The sequence below is a fragment of the Xenopus tropicalis genome, chromosome 8, assembly GCF_000004195.4.
Source record: "Xenopus tropicalis strain Nigerian chromosome 8, UCB_Xtro_10.0, whole genome shotgun sequence".
Classification (NCBI taxonomy): Eukaryota; Metazoa; Chordata; class Amphibia; order Anura; family Pipidae; genus Xenopus; species Xenopus tropicalis.
This window is the reverse complement of record NC_030684.2, coordinates 136,369,251-136,389,418: the sequence shown is the minus strand read 5'-3', so window position 1 is coordinate 136,389,418 and position 20,168 is coordinate 136,369,251. Positions and strand designations below refer to the sequence as shown.

General features: G+C 49.8%; 1 long non-coding RNA gene across 1 annotated transcript; it reads right to left on the bottom strand.

Annotated features, from left to right (window-relative positions):
* Positions 1–395: 395 nt before the first annotated feature.
* LOC105945583 lies at positions 396–16,071 on the bottom strand. The gene is made up of 4 exons (XR_004220033.1): positions 15,733–16,071; positions 10,822–11,085; positions 6,489–6,599; positions 396–2,130 (listed from the first exon to the last, which is right to left on the bottom strand). It is a non-coding gene; the product is annotated as an uncharacterized LOC105945583 (long non-coding RNA).
* Positions 16,072–20,168: the final 4,097 nt, after the last annotated feature.

The following is a 20,168-nucleotide window of genomic DNA, read 5'->3' as shown; positions in this document are numbered from 1 at the left end:
TCACCCCCGGTCTGGCCTGTCCTACACTCACTCATCCCCGGTCTGGCCTGTCCTACACTCACTCACCCCCGGTCTGGCCTGTCCTACACTCACTCACCCCCGGTCTGGCCAGTCCTACACTCACTCACCCCCGGTCTGGCCAGTCCTACACTCACTCACCCCCGGTCTGGCCTGTCCTACACTCACTCACCCCCGGTCTGGCCTGTCCTACACTCACTCACCCCCGGTCTGGCCAGTCCTACACTCACTCACCCCCGTTCTGGCCAGTCCTACACTCACTCACCCCCGGCCTGGCCAGTCCTACACTCACTCACCCCCGGCCTGGCCAGTCCTACACTGAAAGTTCAATTGTAGCAAACAAAACAATTCACAGCTGCACTCACCTTAGGCAATTTTCTGTGGTGCAAAGTCTCCTAGGCGTATGGCTGCGCCCCAACAATGTATAGATCAAAGCAGAAATAGAGACAGCAAAATTTCAGCTGGGAAGCTTACCCCATTTATTATGCCAATGTACCACAAAAAAAAAGCAACATTTCGGGGGGGCACTCCCTCCCTTCGTCAGGATGGCCACACAGTGAAAAAACAAAGCTTAAACCAGTAATAAAACCCCACCCCTAATCAGTAGGTGAGTGACTGACAGGATAATTAAGTACCAATCCTATTCAGGAACACATTGTTTGTGAACAAACAAAAACATTTTTTTAAAAAGTCAAATACAAAAAAGACCAATATAAATTTCTGCAAAAGTCCATTCTCACAATATTCAGAGTATAAATGTCAGTTGTTTGTGAAAAAAGTCCAGCACAAAAACATTTTTTAAAAAAAGTTATACAAAAAAGACCAATTTAAATTTCTGCAGAAGTCCATTCTCGCAATATCCAGAGTATAAATGTCAGTTGGCCTTGTTATTCAGAGCATATACAGTATTTGTGCAAACAACATATGTGAAACTCAAATATAATTAAAGAGAAAATTCATGTACTATATCGCAAAGCAATTATTAAAGAAAAACTCTTTTTCACCAGTGGGGCTGTTACCTTTACTGTAATTTCTGTTATCCCCCACCGGTGCTGGATTATCTGTGAAAAGAAAGAATCTGTATCAAATACTATTTACAAAAAACAAGACAAACTGCAATTTTCAATTAACCCCTTAGGGAACGGTGTTTCAAGTTTGCAAATCCAATATGCCTCTGAGCAGTTTTTTGTTTGCAGATGCCCCCACTGAGCACGAAATCTTTCCTAGTACCTGCCCACTGATTTGTGTTACCGAATGTTTTTGCTCAAAAAACTGTTTTCCTAGGAGAGTTTCTTTCTTAAATTTACTTTTAACTTTCTCCTTATCCTTACCTTGTTTTTCATCATCAGGCTTGTAGTTTTTAATAACACTTTTGTGTTCATTAAGACGCACACAAACCATTCTAGCGGTCTGACCCACATAGCCCAGGCCACATGAGCATTTTAGTAGCTAAACTACCCCTTCTGTTTTGCAAGTGGTGAAATGCTTTCTCCCCCCGCCACCCACCCCCAGTATAGAGCATGCCCAGCCAAGAATATAACACTGTATACTCCCTTGAACAGAATCTTGCAAATCCAAAATGGAAACCAAGAAAGAGGTGGATGACAGGGAATCTCAAAGAGGAATTTCCATACTGGGAGTGTGAGTAAGGCAGCTTGTGTGTTCCTCATTAAAAGATATTTTATAGGCAAAGAACATATATATTATAAAACAAAACAAGTTTTGGTACTAAATGAAATGTATAAAGACCTATTAATAAAAAGCTGAATAAGCCATAGCAGCAAGATAGGAGAAAAATAGCCCTGCCGTATTATAATACTGAAGAGGTGCCTTAGGGAAGCCGTTTAGCCGCAGGTTCTGTTGCCACTTTAAGTCTCTGGGTGGAGTTGGATTGGTTGGTAGAGAATGAGGGTAAATACAACTATACATGGCATTCGGTCTCTTTTCAGAGGTGCCAGGCTTCCCTTCATCTTCATTATTCCCACCTATGTGTGGGGGAAGGATTCCCTCTCCTCACCCTGAGCCTCAGTTCCATTCAAGGCTTCACACCAATTGGTTGTAGGATGGTCTGCTGGGATTATCGTCTGATGGGCCCTTTGTATTATTGGCTGCCTGTCAAAAAATCAAGATATTACTGATGAAAAGCTTTTTTCTATTTTCAATAAAAAGCTTAATATTATTTTTACCATTGACCGAGAGTGTTACAGTATGTATAAGAAAAGTTCTCAGAGCAGATTTATTCGCGCTCTTTAAATCATTGTTACTGGTATTTAACCAACATCATAATGAGTTATGGGAGAATTCACCTAAAATGGACATTTGTGCACAACTGAAGCACCAAATGTAAAAAACACCAACAATACACGGGAGCACTTACCGCTTAAACAGTGTGCTGCATGCGGATCCTCTCCCACCTGGATCCAAAAGTCCAAATTGTAACAAAGCAAAAAGCGGAGCACTACTGAAGTAAAAATCAATCTTTTATTCCATATCTCTTAAAAGGCACAAGTACAGAAGCAGAAGCATTCTGAAGAAGTGGCGGGAGGCCACGAAACGCGTCAAGCACCAAAGTCCTCTTAAGGGATGTACTTGTGCCTTTTAAGAGATATGGAATAAAAGATTGATTTTTACTTCAGTAGTGCTCCGCTTTTTGCTTTTGTGCAACTGAAGCAACTTATTTTTCCTACAGGAACCCCCATATCTGTTTTTCGGGGTAAATTGAAAAAAAATGGAGGGATATATAGGAAAATGTAAAATTTGGGAAAATAAGTTCAATGTTTGTCTGCAGAATTGGTGGAGAAAATTACAAAATGAAATAAAAATGCATGAAAATTTAATATTCAACTTTTTCGATTTTACAAACAAGGTCCGGCCTCTCCTGATTTATTCCATCTTGATGTATGTTTAAAGGGGACCTGTCACCTTAAGAAATAATTCCGGATTGTTTTCTATTGTGTTCTTCATGCAAAATAAACTTCATTTACACTATATAAATTATTTTAATCTTACTTTCTTCAGTCACAATTGCAACAAACAGGCAGGGGCCATTCTGTGGGCACTGTTATTAAGGCATTCTGCTAAAATCCTGTTTCGGTGCCAGTAAGGGGGGGGGACCTGATACCCATATCCATGCACTGGTTACACAATTACATGGGGAGGAGGGAGGGGGAATGTGAGGAAGGCAGCGACATCTAATAAGTTCTGAATGGAAAGTGAAAGTAACTGTCTGCCTAAGGAATAGAGGCGGGGCAAGTAATATATGATTGACAGCTGGGATTTTTAAATGCTTTTATAATGGGTATGGGTGTGTTAATAAAAAAATAAGTTTGGGATACCTTTTTAATTTGAAATGGGCTTTTATAATACAGTTTTTTTTATGTCTGGGTGACAGGTCCGCTTTAACGTTGAGAATGAAAAACGTTTTTTTTAGAGCTGAAGATTGGTATTTCAGAACAGGAAGGATTCATTTTGCCAAACCTCGGAAGTTAGAAGGGCTGCAAGTTATTTATTTATGGTGGGGGGTGTTGGGGGAAACATGATCAGCTTCCTGAACTACTGTACTTGGTTTTGCTTTCAAAGCGGCATGCCATTAAAGGCAAAGGTTTGAGTCCTTTAGTTTAAAGGGCTGGGACAAGCAATATGTTAGCCCCCCCCCCCCAGTGAATTCAATTGCTTATTTTCCCCCAGGCCAGTGATCCCTAACACTAATACCAAAATGTTACTAACTTTGCCGAGGGACATCGGGAAAAGCAAAGGGGACACTGACTGGGCAGTTTTAATATATGTTTATAAAAAAAAAATTAGGGGGGTCCTTATGTTGTGCCCAGTAATTTCTAACTATCCCACTGACTGCATTAAGGTTTCCTCCTCACCAGGAGATCTTTCTAGTCCAGCAAATGTCTTGTGTCAGCACTGAACTTAGAAGCCTCATCTTCAGCTGGAACTTAAATATCCTTATTTAAATATGTTGGGATATGGAGTAATATCTTATAATGTATTCACCCTATATTTTACCCACTGATAGGAGAACAAATAGTCAGTCAATTCATATGCCATCTTAATGGGTCTTCGGGCTGGCCCAACCACTCCTTTTAGGCCTACTATGCCTTGATTTTACGCAGCAACAACAACAACAATACACTTCAGTGTAAAGGTTCTCATTCCTACTGCCAGCTTGGTTGCCCTTTAATGTTAAAACACCATCATGTCACTATGTGCTGATTTCAAGATTCTTCCTTTGAAACAAATGCTATCAGCAAGCTACAAGTTCATATCTGTGCCCTAGAGACAAGGGCTTATTTACCAAAAACCATCAATGCCATAATTAACAAAAATCATTACTCAGTCTTTAGCTAGGGGCCACTGTTCCCTCTAAGCTGTGCGCGTGTGCGCGCGCACACGACTTTCCGAACCCGCGCACACAAATTAAAATAGCGCGCACAAAAATTAAATTTTTGTAACTTGATTTAGACAAACTGAAAGACCTGCGCAAAAATGCCCATAACTGAACTCCAACAAACATTCTGTAGCGCACAAAAATTTAATCTTGCTTTAAAATGCGCACGGATGATATTTTTTGCGCACACAGCCTATAAAAAATTAGAGGGAACGTTGCTAGGGGCCAAAGGTCCTGATACTGCCCAGTCAACTTCAAGTGTAATTGAGTTAGAGAGGGTCCAGAGAAGGGCAACTAAGCTGGTAAAGGGTATGGGAAGTCTCAGTTATGGGGAAAGGCTGGCCCAGTTGGGTCTGTTTACACTGGGGAAGAGGCGCTTAAGGGGGGACAAGTGACAGTTGCAACCAATCATGAATCAGTTTTGTTCAGTATACTTACTAGTTAGATTAAAAGCAAATAAAGATCTAACACATCAGCAACAAATCCAGGGTTTTGTTTATATTTTAAGGAAGATGCAAAATAATTGCTTTGTAACTATTAGAAAACCCCCCATATACGCATATTTGTAAAAACAATGTATTCTGCCTATTTTCATTGAAAAAATCCATATTTTGGAGGAGAAATTGGTTTGTTTTTCCATGAACTCACTTCCTCTCTCCTCCTATAAACAGGGTTTAAATCAAAGGGAGATAATGAGCTCTGAATAAACAAACCTCTCCCTGCAGCCTTTGAAATAGAGCAGCAGTTTGTTATATAGGGGTCTTATCTGGTAGTTTCTTTTCTGCTTAACAGAAGTAGGACATTATTATAACAGGGAATTAGAACATGAAAATTATTTATTTTCTTTTATGCTAGAAATTGCAAAAAAAAGTTAGTGTTAGTTAGTGAGTTAATGTTGAAAACAGGTGTGTACAGAGAAGCTAAATAATAGAAAGCAACTATTGGTCTGTGGCTGAAGATCTAGTCTCTCTTTTTTGGATCTTTTTGGATTTTGATAAGTTGAACAGCAAACTAATAAACAGATTGATAACTATGCAATTTTTTCAAGGGATGCACCAAATACACTATTTTGGGATTCAGTCGGACCCTGAATCAGAGATTTTATTTGGATAAAGTTAATAATGATATATAGCCAAGCCCTATCAGAAAGATAAAGCCATACAATTAAGCTGCTGTACACACAATAAAATTATTGTAGGGAACCCCATTTCATATGATATTCGGTGTATCTGTATCCCAAAAGCCTTCGATGTCAGTCGTCTCGCCAAAAATCTGCCTTTAGGGCTGAATCGTCAGATAGGGGTAGAATTCCTATTGTTTCTACCTCCATATCTGATTATTCAGCCCCTGATTAGTGATGAGCGAATCTGTTCCGTTTCGCTTCGTCGAAAAATTCGCGAATCTTTAAAAAGATCCGCGTAACGGCGAAAAATTCGCGAAACGGCGAAAATGTTGTGCGACAAAAAAAATTTGTCGCCCGCGGCTATTATTTTGTTGCGCGGCTATTGTTTTGTCGCCCGCGGCTATTATTTTGTTGCGCGGCTATTGTTCCGTCGCCCGTGGCTATTATTTTGTCGCGCAGCTATTGTTTCGTCGCCCGCGGCTATTATTTTGTCGCGCGGCTATTGTTTCGTCGCCCGCGGCTATTATTTTGTCGCGCGGCTATTGTTTCGTTGCGCGGCTATTATTTAGTCGCGCGGCTATTGTTTCGTCGCGCGGCTATTGTTTCGTTGCGCGGCTATTATTTCGTCGCGTGGCTATTCTTTTGACGCCTGCGACAATTCTTTTTTGACGCCTGCGACAATTCTTTTTTGATGCCGGCGACAATTTTTGGACGTGTGGCGAATTTTTCCGCGGCGAATTTTTTCATCTGTTTCGCGAAACAATCCGCCAATGGCGAAATGCGGAAATTCGCCGCGAATCCATGCCTGGCGAAACATTTCGCCCATCACTACCCCTGATCGTCAATGGAGGGTACGAAAGATCTTTCCTGCAACCAATGAAAGATCATAATTGGTACGTGTATGGCCACCTTTAGAGTTGAATAAAGGGTATAATTAGGGAATGCACTTACCCTTCTAACTTTTACATCGGCAATAAACTGCAGCCACAATGATCCCCCCTGCTATTACACCCAATGCAATCTTCCACCATTGGGATGTAGAATTTCCTTCGGACGTTGGAGCTGTAAAGATAAGTAACATAAAACAAAGGCCATAGTTGGTCAGACATTAAACAAGATGTGGTTAGTTTGCCTTTAATGTCAGGGTGAGCCTATGAGTTCAGCACCCAGGCCAGACAGTTCTATCTGTAGTTGCCGGCCTTTGCATTAGAGTATAGAGACTTGCTGGAAGGGGCACACAACATGACAGATTGTGCCTGTTCTTCACACATTAAACTGCCCTGTACTTAATAAATGACCCCACAAATATAACCCAGAAATATAGAAACTACGTTGTTGGCAAAGAAGCAACAGAGTGTCAGCGCCTTAGAGTACTGGGCCTCATTTATATCTTTATTTTGATTTTACTTTTAATAAATACAAAAAATATTCTAATGTAGGGAAATGCATATGCTAATTAGGATCCGGAGGGGGTAAACATCGGCCGTGCCGGAAGGTATAGAGTCTCCTGTGTGTGCCCCTGTGTGAGTCCCCAGTGAGGGATCCATCTGAGGGAAGGTATAGAGTCTCCTGTGTGTGTCCCCTGTGTGAGTCCCCAGTGAGGGATCCATCTGAGGGAAGGTATAGAGTCTCCTATGTGTGTCCCCTGTGTGAGTCCCCAGTGAGGGATCCATCTGAGGGAAGGTATAGAGTCTCCTGTGTGTGTCCCCTGTGTGAGTCCCCAGTGAGGGATCCATCTGAGGGAAGGTATAGAGTCTCCTGTGTGTGTCCCTGTGTGAGTCCCCAGTGAGGGATCCATCTGAGGGAAGGTATAGAGTCTCCTGTGTGTGTCCCTGTGTGAGTCCCCAGTGAGGGATCCATCTGAGGGAAGGTATAGAGTCTCCTGTGTGTGTCCCTGTGTGAGTCCCCAGTGAGGGATCTATCTGAGGGAAGGGATAGAGTCTCCTGTGTGTGCCCCTGTGTGAGTCCCCAGTGAGGGATCCATCTGAGGGAAGGTATAGAGTCTCCTATGTGTGTCCCCTGTGTGAGTCCCCAGTGAGGGATCTATCTGAGGGAAGGTATAGAGTCTCCTGTGTGTGTCCCCTGTGTGAGTCCCCAGTGAGGGATCTATCTGAGGGAAGGTATAGAGTCTCCTGTGTGTGTCCCCTGTGTGAGTCCCCAGTGAGGGATCTATCTGAGGGAAGGTATAGAGTCTCCTGTGTGTGTCCCCTGTGTGAGTCCCCAGTGAGGGATCCATCTGAGGGAAGGTATAGAGTCTCCTGTGTGTGCCCCTGTGTGAGTCCCCAGTGAGGGATCCATCTGAGGGAAGGTATAGAGTCTCCTGTGTGTGCCCCTGTGTGAGTCCCCAGTGAGGGATCCATCTGAGGGAAGGTATAGAGTCTCCTGTGTGTGTCCCTGTGTGAGTCCCCAGTGAGGGATCCATCTGAGGGTAGGTATAGAGTCTCCTGTGTGTGCCCCTGTGTGAGTCCCCAGTGAGGGATCCATCTGAGGGAAGGTATAGAGTCTCCTGTGTGTGTCCCCTGTGTGAGTCCCCAGTGAGGGATCTATCTGAGGGAAGGTATAGAGTCTCCTGTGTGTGCCCCTGTGTGAGTCCCCAGTGAGGGATCCATCTGAGGGAAGGTATAGAGTCTCCTATGTGTGTCCCCTGTGTGAGTCCCCAGTGAGGGATCTATCTGAGGGAAGGTATAGAGTCTCCTGTGTGTGTCCCCTGTGTGAGTCCCCAGTGAGGGATCTATCTGAGGGAAGGTATAGAGTCTCCTGTGTGTGTCCCCTGTGTGAGTCCCCAGTGAGGGATCTATCTGAGGGAAGGTATAGAGTCTCCTGTGTGTGTCCCCTGTGTGAGTCCCCAGTGAGGGATCTATCTGAGGGAAGGTATAGAGTCTCCTGTGTGTGTCCCTGTGTGAGTCCCCAGTGAGGGATCCATCTGAGGGAAGGTATAGAGTCTCCTGTGTGTGTCCCTGTGTGAGTCCCCAGTGAGGGATCCATCTGAGGGAAGGTATAGAGTCTCCTGTGTGTGTCCCCTGTGTGAGTCCCCAGTGAGGGATCTATCTGAGGGAAGGTATAGAGTCTCCTGTGTGTGTCCCTGTGTGAGTCCCCAGTGAGGGATCCACCTGAGGGAAGGTATAGAGTCTCCTGTGTGTGCCCCTGGGTGAGTCCCCAGTGAGGGATCCATCTGAGGGAAGGTATAGAGTCTCCTGTGTGTGCCCCTGGGTGAGTCCCCAGTGAGGGATCCATCTGAGGGAAGGTATAGAGTCTCCTGTGTGTGTCCCTGTGTGAGTCCCCAGTGAGGGATCCATCTGAGGGAAGGTATAGAGTCTCCTGTGTGTGTCCCCTGTGTGAGTCCCCAGTGAGGGATCCATCTGAGGGAAGGTATAGAGTCTCCTGTGTGTGTCCCTGTGTGAGTCCCCAGTGAGGGATCCATCTGAGGGAAGGTATAGAGTCTCCTGTGTGTGTCCCTGTGTGAGTCCCCAGTGAGGGATCCATCTGAGGGAAGGTATAGAGTCTCCTGTGTGTGCCCCTGTGTGAGTCCCCAGTGAGGGATCCATCTGAGGGAAGGTATAGAGTCTCCTGTGTGTGTCCCTGTGTGAGTCCCCAGTGAGGGATCCATCTGAGGGAAGGTATAGAGTCTCCTGTGTGTGCCCCTGTGTGAGTCCCCAGTGAGGGATCCATCTGAGGGAAGGTATAGAGTCTCCTGTGTGAGTCCCCAGTGAGGGATCCATCTGAGGGAAGGTATAGAGTCTCCTGTGTGTGCCCCTGGGTGAGGGCAGGTGTTTCCCCTGCTACGTGGGAGGAACTGCCTATTCCAAAGGGAGAGGTACTTCGGGGCAGGTAGAGCTACCTGGGGAAACTGAAAGAGCTCTGGGGATGGGACTTTGCCAGGACTGGACAGGGAGTCCCCAGAGAGACTGAGCCAGTAGCGGCTAAACCCCCGCAGGTTTCCAGAGCAGGATTATTACTGTTTGCAGGTTAATGCTATTTTATTTACACCCAGTTATATAAAGTTGATATTTGAAATATGTGTGATTATTTCCTAGTGGAAATCCCCTTGAGGTGTGCTCATCAGTGGCCACTAGGTGGCAGCACTGCACTAAAATCCCAGTTCCCAGTATCTGCAACAAGGGAACCAAATCTCCTGCCTAAGCAAATATACAGCCCAAAATAAGTGAGTGTGCCAAGAAAGGGTTATATACATTTTTACACATTAGCTCCCTCTACCAATCCTTGGGGTGTAGTGCAACTGCAACTCACTTTGGGTGTGTGCAACGTAATATAAAAGAATGGGTGCCAGAAGGTTCTTTGCAAACATAAATCAACTGGCTTATTGCCCAAGACAATTAGTCCACAGGGTGATAGCAGTTAAAAGCTCTGAGGATGGAAAGAGAGGATGTCCACTGGTTTATCTTACCTTTACAGAGTCTGGGCAGGGTAAAGGCACCAAACAGCATGGCACCACTATGGAGGGTGGTCTTGATAAGTATCTAGTATCCTTAGGATGTCCCTTAGAAGCCAAGGATCCCTCACAGTCGACTATGGATCAGGGATAGGAACTGACCTGATACCTGCGTCTTAACTGTGTCCTGCTCTAAGGCAACAGTGCCTGTAGGGAACATACTTCCAGCTGATCTCTCCTGGTTGGAGCCATAAACTGCTCTTTCTAACTAATCTCACTATCTCACTTTCCTAGAAACTGCTCTTATAAATTATCCTGGCACTTACTATTCCTCATTCACGGGGTCCCTGTTCCCCGACTTCTCTAGAGCAGATGCAGCCTCTAGGGTACTCACTTTACTGGGGCCCTGTTATTCCCAGGCTCAGTGGAACTCCCACCTGGGTCAGCAGATGCAGCCAAAGAGGCAGACCCCCCCCTGCTAAGCACTATAGATCAAATAAAGGGGGTGTCCCATCCGCAGACAGGTGAAAGTCTCTACAATACTCAACACTCTAATGCCCCACACAGTAAGTTAAAACCAGAAGATGATATACATGTGGAAAGCACTCATCTACTGTATTTACTGCCATTTTTCATCCTTTGGAGAAGTGTCTACTAACTCAGGAGGTGGTATACAGTATATTCATTCATTAAATTTGTGAATTTTAAAGTTTTTTTGTTGTTTTTCAATTTGAATAAACTCTAAATTTTACCAGACTCAAATGGCTGCTTATTTATTAAAAAAATTTGAATTAAAAAAATCAATTGAATGGAACTTTGAGGAGAAACTTGAATGCATCAGATTTATATTCTACTCTTCATTTTCAACAGGTCCCTCAAATAAAATTCACCCACCTCTATCACAAGTTACAGGAATATGTGCAGTTCTGGAAGCCTCGCTGATTGGGTTCCGGGCGGTACAGCTGTATGTAACATGTGACTGAGCATTATAGACACGGAGCGTGTGATTGGTCACTTCTGTGCCGGGGCTGTTTGTGTTATTCCAGGTGAGAGTCACATCTGAGCCAATCACTGTACAGGACAAGGTGAGTGTAACGTTACAGGTCTCATTGTGAGTGACATTTGGATGGATCAGGATATCTTCTGATGTGAGATGTTCTATATGGAAAGAAAATATTGGATCAGTTCTGATAGTTGGGCTAATTATCCATACCCTACCCAACATCCCCCGGCAGGGAATTCCCCAACCTCACTGCCCTCACCGTGAGGAACCCCCTACCCAACATCCCCCGGCAGGGCATTCCCCAACCCCCTCACTGCCCTCACCCTGAGGAACCCCCTACCCAACATCCCCCGGCAGGGAATTCCCCAACCTCACTGCCCTCACCGTGAGGAACCCCCTACCCAACATCCCCCGGCAGGGCATTCCCCAACCCCCTCACTGCCCTCACCCTGAGGAACCCCCTACCCAACATCCCCCGGCAGGGAATTCCCCAACCTCACTGCCCTCACCGTGAGGAACCCCCTACCCAACATCACCCGGCAGGGCATTCCCCAACCCCCTCACTGCCCTCACCCTGAGGAACCCCCTACCCAACATCCCCCGGCAGGGAATTCCCCAACCTCACTGCCCTCACCGTGAGGAACCCCCTACCCAACATCACCCGGCAGGGCATTCCCCAACCCCCTCACTGCCCTCACCCTGAGGAACCCCCTACCCAACATCCCCCGGCAGGGCATTCCCCAACCTCACTGCCCTCACCGTGAGGAACCCCCTACCCAACATCCCCCGGCAGGGCATTCCCCAACCCCCTCACTGCCCTCACCGTGAGGAACCCCCTACCCAACATCCCCCGGCAGGGCATTCCCCAACCCCCTCACTGCCCTCACCGTGAGGAACCCCCTACCCAACATCCCCCGGCAGGGCATTCCCCAACCCCCTCACTGCCCTCACTGTGAGGAACCCTCTACCCAACATCCCCCGGCAGGGCATTCCCCAACCCCCTCACTGCCCTAACCGTGAAGAACCCCCTACCCAACATCCCCCGGCAGGGCATTCCCCAACCCCCTCACTGCCCTAACCGTGTGGAACCCCCTACCCAACATCCCCCGGCAGGGCATTCCCCAACCCCCTCACTGCCCTCACCGTGAGGAACCCCCTACCCAACATCCCCCGGCAGGGCATTCCCCAACCCCCTCACTGCCCTCACCGTGAGGAACCCCCTACCCAACATCCCCCGGCAGGGCATTCCCCAACCCCCTCACTGCCCTCACCGTGAGGAAACCCCTACCCAACATTCCCCGGCAGGGCATTCCCCAACCCCCTCACTGCCCTCACCGTGAGGAACCCTCTACCCAACATCCCCCGGCAGGGCATTCCCCAACCCCCTCACTGCCCTCACCGTGAGGAACCCCCTACCCAACATCCCTCAGCAGGGCATTCCCCAACCCCCTCACCATGAGGAACCCCCTACCCAACACCCCCCGGCAGGGCATTCCCCAACCCCCTCACTGCCCTCACCGTGAGGTACCCCCTACCCAACATCCCCCTGCAGGGCATCCCCCAACCCCCTCACCATGAGGAACCCCCTACCCAACACCCCCCGGCAGGGCATTCCCCAACCCCCTCACTGCCCTCACCGTGAGGAACCCCCTACCCAACACCCCCCAGCAGGGCATTCCCCAACCCCCTCACTGCCCTCACCGTGAGGAACCCCCTACCCAACACCCCCCAGCAGGGCATTCCCCAACCTCACTGCCCTCACCGTGAGGAACCCCCTACCCAACATCCCCCGGCAGGGAATTCCCCAACCCCCTCACTGCCCTCACCCTGAGGAACCCCCTACCCAACATCCCCCGGCAGGGCATTCCCCAACCTCACTGCCCTCACCGTGAGGAACCCCCTACCTAACATCCCCCGGCAGGGCATTCCCCAACCTCACTGCCCTCACCGTGAGGAACCCCCTACCCAACATCCCCCGGCAGGGCATTCCCCAACCCCCTCACTGCCCTCACCGTGAGGAACCCCCTACCCAACATCCCCCGGCAGGGCATTCCCCAACCCCCTCACTGCCCTCACCGTGAGGAACCCCCTACCCAACATCCCCCGGCAGGGCATTCCCCAACCCCCTCACTGCCCTCACCGTGAGGAACCCCCTACCCAACATCCCCCGGCAGGGCATTCCCCAACCCCCTCACTGCCCTCACTGTGAGGAACCCTCTACCCAACATCCCCCGGCAGGGCATTCCCCAACCCCCTCACTGCCCTAACCGTGAGGAACCCCCTACCCAACATCCCCCGGCAGGGCATTCCCCAACCCCCTCACTGCCCTCACCGTGAGGAACCCCCTACCCAACATCCCCCGGCAGGGCATTCCCCAACCCCCTCACTGCCCTCACCGTGAGGAACCCCCTACCCAACATCCCCCGGCAGGGCATTCCCCAACCCCCTCACTGCCCTCACCGTGAGGAACCCCCTACCCAACATCCCCCGGCAGGGCATTCCCCAACCCCCTCACTGCCCTCACCGTGAGGAACCCTCTACCCAACATCCCCCAGCAGGGCATTCCCCAACCCCCTCACTGCCCTCACCGTGAGGAACCCCCTACCCAACATCCCTCGGCAGGGCATTCCCCAACCCCCTCACCATGAGGAACCCCCTACCCAACACCCCCCGGCAGGGCATTCCCCAACCCCCTCACTGCCCTCACCGTGAGGTACCCCCTACCCAACAACCCCCGGCAGGGCATTCCCCAACCCCCTCACTGCCCTCACCGTGAGGAACCCCCTACCCAACATCCCCCGGCAGGGCATTCCCCAACCCCCTCACTGCCCTCACCATGAGGAACCCCCTACCCAACATCCCCCGGCAGGGCATTCCCCAACCCCCTCACTGCCCTCACCGTGAGGAACCCCCTACCCAACACCCCCCAGCAGGGCATTCCCCAACCTCACTGCCCTCACCGTGAGGAACCCCCTACCCAACACCCCCCGGCAGGGCATTCCCCAACCCCCTCACTGCCCTCACCGTGAGGAACCCCCTACCCAACATCCCCCGGCAGGGCATTCCCCAACCCCCTCACTGCCCTCACCGTGAGGAACCCCCTACCCAACATCCCCCGGCAGGGCATTCCCCAACCCCCTCACTGCCCTCACTGTGAGGAACCCCCTACCCAACATCCCCCGGCAGGGCATTCCCCAACCCCCTCACTGCCCTCACCGTGAGGAACCCCCTACCCAACATCCCCCGGCGGGGCATTCCCCAACCCCCTCACTGCCCTCACCGTGAGGAACCCCCCTACCCAACATCCCCCGGCAGGGCATTCCCCAACCCCCTCACTGCCCTCACCGTGAGGAACCCCCTACCCAACATCCCTCGGCAGGGCATTCCCCAACCCCCTCACTGCCCTCACCGTGAGGAACCCCCTACCCAACACCCCCCGGCAGGGCATTCCCCAACCCCCTCACTGCCCTCACCATGAGCAACCCCCTACCCAACATCCCCCGGCAGGGCATTCCCCAACCCCCTCACTGCCCTCACCATGAGCAACCCCCTACCCAACATCCCCCGGCAGGGCATTCCCCAACCCCCTCACTGCCCTCACCGTGAGGAACCCCCTACCCAACACCCCCCAGCAGGGCATTCCCCAACCTCACTGCCCTCACCGTGAGGAACCCCCTACCCAACACCCCCCGGCAGGGCATTCCCCAACCCCCTCACTGCCCTCACCGTGAGGAACCCCCTACCCAACATCCCCCGGCAGGGCATTCCCCAACGCCCTCACTGCCCTCACCATGAGACACAGCAGCTCTCAATCGGGAGAAGGATGGAACGGTTCTCGGGGTGGGTAACAGGATGGAACAGCTCTTGAGGTGGGGGGGTAAAAGGATGGAATGGCTCTCAGGGTGGGGAGGAGGGTAAAAGGATGGATTTGCTCTCAGGGGGAAGCAGGACACAGCATCTCTCACGGGGGAGAAGGATGGAACAGTTGTCAGGTGGGGGCATAAAAGGATGGAATGGCTGTCAGGGGGAAGAAGGACATAGCAGCTCTCACGGGGGAGAAGGATGGAGTGGCTCTTGGGGTGGGGGAGTAAAAGGAAGGAATGGCTCTCAGGGAAGCAGGACACAGTGGCTCTCATGGGGAAACGGAGGCTCTCGGGGGAAGCAGAACAGAGCAGCTCTGGAGGGGGGCAGGAGGAAGGAACAGCTCTCAGGGGGAAGCAGGACAGAAGGGCTGTCAGGGGAAGGGGGGCACAATCAGCTGAGGGGGATGCAGGCAGCGGGGACAAACTTTTTTCATTTATGTGTAACCCCTATTTGGCTGTAAACCAGTCAAACCCAGGCTAGTATGGGTTAGAGCATGGGGTACATGCAACTCTCTTACACAGGATGGGCCTTCGCTAGATGGAAGAGGCCTGTGGAGCTAGGGTGTAGAGGAACTACAACTCACTGTTGCTGTGTGCAGTGCAGATTAGCAAAGATGGATGCCAGAAGGTTCTTGTAGTTGAACAATAGAACAGGTTTATTGTCAGAGACAAGTAGCAATGCAGGGTTATAGTAATATGCTCACAAAAGGCAGATATAGCAGAAACCCAATGAGGACAGCAAAGAGAGGATACACACCGGTTTATCCCACCTCCTTTAGAGACTGGGCAGGGTAAATGCACCTGGTCAGCTTGGCACCACTATGGAGGGCAGTCAGGATAGATACCTCAGTCCTCAGGTTGATAACCCCTAGCTTGTATGGGTCCTACAGCCGACTATGGATCAGGGCTATCACTAAACAGTAAAATATATGTACTTACTATAGACTTGGAGATGATACAGTTGGTCACACAGCTGATTTGATTGCGAGCGAATGTTTGCTTGGTAGATTCCCTGGTCCTGATTGGTTAGATCCGTGAGGGTTAAGGATCCGTCTGTCTCACTGCGCAATCTCCTCACATACTGATTATCAAGGATTTCAACGGGCTCATTGGGTTTTGTTGTAGCAAAATGATTCTCCCTTATAACCCAAGCGATGTATTTTATCTGCTCCTGTGCCCTCACTGGTAGCGTGGCTCCTCCCCCTTCTGCGCTGGGCACATTTATCCTGGGGCCACATTCCCTGTTACATGAAATATCTAATAAAGGAAAATCAGAAAAGTTTAATGAAGTTTTCATTCAAAACCTCTTTATACATATTATCTTAGCACAATATATTCCCTACCTAGTTTGTACCCCCTAAGTCTGTTACACGCATGGGATGTGGAACCTTCCTGCTGGTGTTACCTGGGGTGGGAAGAGTTGCAGAGTTAAGGCAATTGCAGCATTAACATCAGAATCAGAGGGCTGTATGTACTCTGGTAGTGCAACATAGGGGCCCCTGGGAAGCAAGCTCAGTAGGTGCCACTGATATGGGCCCCTTAGGTGGGTTCCCATTTAGACAGGCACTAGAGGGTGGCCTCATGGGATTTGGACACCTAAAGGTGGTCCTAGATGTTTATGTGCTAAAAGGGAGTTTCCCTGCAGTTCAGGCAGCAGCCACTGGGTGGTGTGTTGGGATATAAAAGGGATGGTTTCCATGTTCAGCAGGTTTTAGTCCTGGAACCTCCCGTTTGTAAGAGGTGTACAACAGGGGTGAGTGAGTGTAGGACAGGCCAGACCGGGGGTGAGTGAGCGTAGGACAGGCCAGACCGGGGGTGAGTGAGTGTAGGACAGGCCAGACCGGGGGTGAGTGAGTGTAGGACTGGCCAGACCGGGGGTGAGTGAGTGTAGGACAGGCCAGACCGGGGGTGAGTGAGTGTAGGACTGGCCAGACCGGGGGTGAGTGAGTGTAGGAAAGGCCAGACCGGGGGTGAGTGAGTGTAGGACAGGCCAGACCGGGGGTGAGTGAGTGTAGGACAGGCCAGACCGGGGGTGAGTGAGTGTAGGACAGGCCAGACCAGGGGTGAGTGAGTGTAGGACAGGCCAGACCGGGGGTGAGTGAGTGTAGGACAGGCCAGACTTGGGGTGAGTGAGTGTAGGGCAGGCCAGACCGGGGGTGAGTGAGTGTAGGACAGGCCAGACCGGGGGTGAGTGAGTGTAGGACAGGCCAGACTGGGGGTGAGTGAGTGTAGGGCAGGCCAGACCGGGGGTGAGTGAGTGTAGGACAGGCCAGACCGGGGGTGAGTGAGTGTAGGGCAGGCCAGACCGGGGGTGAGTGAGTGTAGGGCAGGCCAGACCGGGGGTGAGTGAGTGTAGGACAGGCCAGACTGGGGGTGAGTGAGTGTAGGGCAGGCCAGACCGGGGGTGAGTGAGTGTAGGACAGGCCAGACTGGGGGTGAGTGAGTGTAGGGCAGGCCAGACCGGGGGTGAGTGAGTGTAGGACAGGCCAGACCGGGGTGAGTGAGTGTAGGACAGCCCAGACCGGGGGTGAGTGAGTGTAGGACAGGCCAGACCGGGGGTGAGTGAGTGTAGGACTGGCCAGACCGGGGGTGAGTGAGTGTAGGACAGGCCAGACCGGGGGTGAGTGAGTGTAGGACAGGCCAGACCGGGGGTGAGTGAGTGTAGGACAGGCCAGACTGGGGGTGAGTGAGTGCAGGACTGGCCAGACCGGGGGTGAGTGAGTGTAGGACAGGCCAGACCGGGGGTGAGTGAGTGTAGGACAGGCCAGACCGGGGGTGAGTGAGTGTAGGACAGGCCAGACCGGGGGTGAGTGAGTGTAGGGCAGGCCAGACCAGTCATTTCAAATACGGTGATCCAGAAGTTGCAGGATCCACTATGCGATGATCGATTGATCGATCCTAGCCTTCCTGCTGTATAGGAAGGAGTCGGGCTAGGAGGAGATGCCGATCATCGCATAGGGGATTCTGCATCTTCTGGATCGCCGTATTTGAAATGACCGAATGCAACGTTTTTACAAGGTATTTTCTAATAAAGCATTTAAAATAATAAATGCTGGGAAGGATAGGACAATTATTGGAGCAGGGTAGAATAGATTTTTTACTTAAAAAATTTTAGTGTTACTTTTCCTTTAAGCATCTTGTAATAATTGTGGGAGAGAATCTCCACATGGAGACACCAGGGGGCGCTGTTATATAGAATACCTATATGTAATATTCATTAAGGGGAGAATGGCCCTAGTGTGTTCATGCAGAGATACATATACAGATACATCGCTCCATTCCTTCTCTACGGCAGCGAAGTGTGGGGTCCGATCACCTACCCAGACCCACCCAAATGGGACTCTAGCCCAACAGAAATATTCCATCTGGAATTCTGCAAGCACCTCCTCCAGGTCCACCGCAGCACCCCAAACAGTGCCTGTTGGGCTGAGCTGGGCAGATTCCCCCTACTGTTTGCCATACAGAAGAGGGCGCTCTCATACTGGGCACACCTACACAACAGCAACCCCATAACCTACCATCATTATTATAATTCTTACCATTTATTTATAAAGCACCAACATATCCCGCAGCGCTGTACAATAAGTGGGTTCCATACATTGGACATACAGAGTAACATCTAAAGCAATCAGTAACCGATACAGGAGGGAAAGGGAGCCCTGCCCAAAAGAGCTTACACTCTACATTATTATTATTATTAACATTTATTTATAAAGCGCCAACATATCCCGCAGCGCTGTAAAATAAGTGGGTTCCATACATTGGACATACAGAGTAACATATAAAGCAATCAGTAACCGATACAGGAGGTGAAGAGAGCCCTGCCCAAAAGAGCTTACACTCTACATTATTATTACTATTAACATTTATTTATAAAGCGCCAACATATCCCGCGGCGCTGTACAATAAGTGGGTTCCATACATTGGGCATACAGAGTAACATATAAAGCAATCAGTAACTGATACAGGAGGGGAAGAGAGCCCTGCCCAAAAGAGCTTACACTCTACATTATTATTACTATTAACATTTATTTATAAAGCGCCAACATATCCCGCGGCGCTGTACAATAAGTGGGTTCCATACATTGGACATACAGAGTAACATATAAAGCAATCGATAACTGATACAAGAGGTGAAGAGAGCCCTGCCTAAAAGAGCTTACAATCTACAACATAAAGCCTTGTTGCACAATGAGACCCAGGAAAAACCTTGTGCCCTAAAACAACTCATCAGTACCCTGCCCACCCAAGCCTCCCACCCACTGACTAAAGGCTAAGTAATTCAAACAATAAACCAATCTAAAGAGCAATATGTCTATGATTGGAAGGATGAGATAGCAAAGTCCCAGAAGCTTACTATCTACTAATCACTAGGGAGGGAATACAGACTGGCCCCATACCTGGAAAGACTACAGAAGCCCAAAGACAGACAGATCCTGAGCCAGTACAGACTGAGTGCCCACAGCCTGGAGATTGAACTGGGTCAGCACCGACAGACCTACAGGCCCAGGGAGAGCCGGTTGTGCCAGCGATGTGACCAGGGGGCAGTAGGGGATGAGACCCACTTCCTGCTACACTGCCCCAAATACTCAGCACTGAGAGACACCTACTGCCAGAGACCCAAATACTCAGCACTGAGAGACACCCACTGCCAGAGACCCAAATACTCAGCACTGAGAGACACCTACTGCCAGAGACCCAAATACTCAGCACTGAGAGACACCTACTGCCAGAGACCCAAATACTCAGCACTGAGAGACACCTACTGCCAGAGACCCAAATACTCAGCACTGAGAGACACCTACTGCCAGAGACCCAAATACTCAGCACTAAGAGACACCTACTGCCAGAGACCCAAATACTCAGCACTGAGAGACACCTACTGCTAGAGACTCTCCCATCACATCCCAGACTTCCCCTCTATAGAAGAAGAGAGAAAACTCTGCATCCTGGGAGAAGAGGCACCAACAGTAACAATGGCAGCACAATACATAACTGACTGTCATAGACTGCGAGAGACAGGACTTTCCCCTGTCCCCATATACTGACCCCGTAACCCCACCCCTTAAACCCTCCCCAATTTCCATATACTGACCCCCTAACCCCACCCATTACACCCTCTACCTGCTTGGGCAATGCTAAATGTATTTGGTCCTGCCAATTAAGCTCATTTGATTTGATTTGAGTCAAATGCAACAAAACAGAACAGACTGTAATTGAATAATCAGGAGGGACAAAGAGTAATTTAGTCCAAGAAAGTGTTTAAGGTCAGACTCATGTTTAAGCCTCTTGGGGACAAAGAATTCAGAAGAAAAATCCATTCGCTCTCTTTTTGTATAAGAGCTATATCTAAATTGCCCCCACGTAATCCCAGG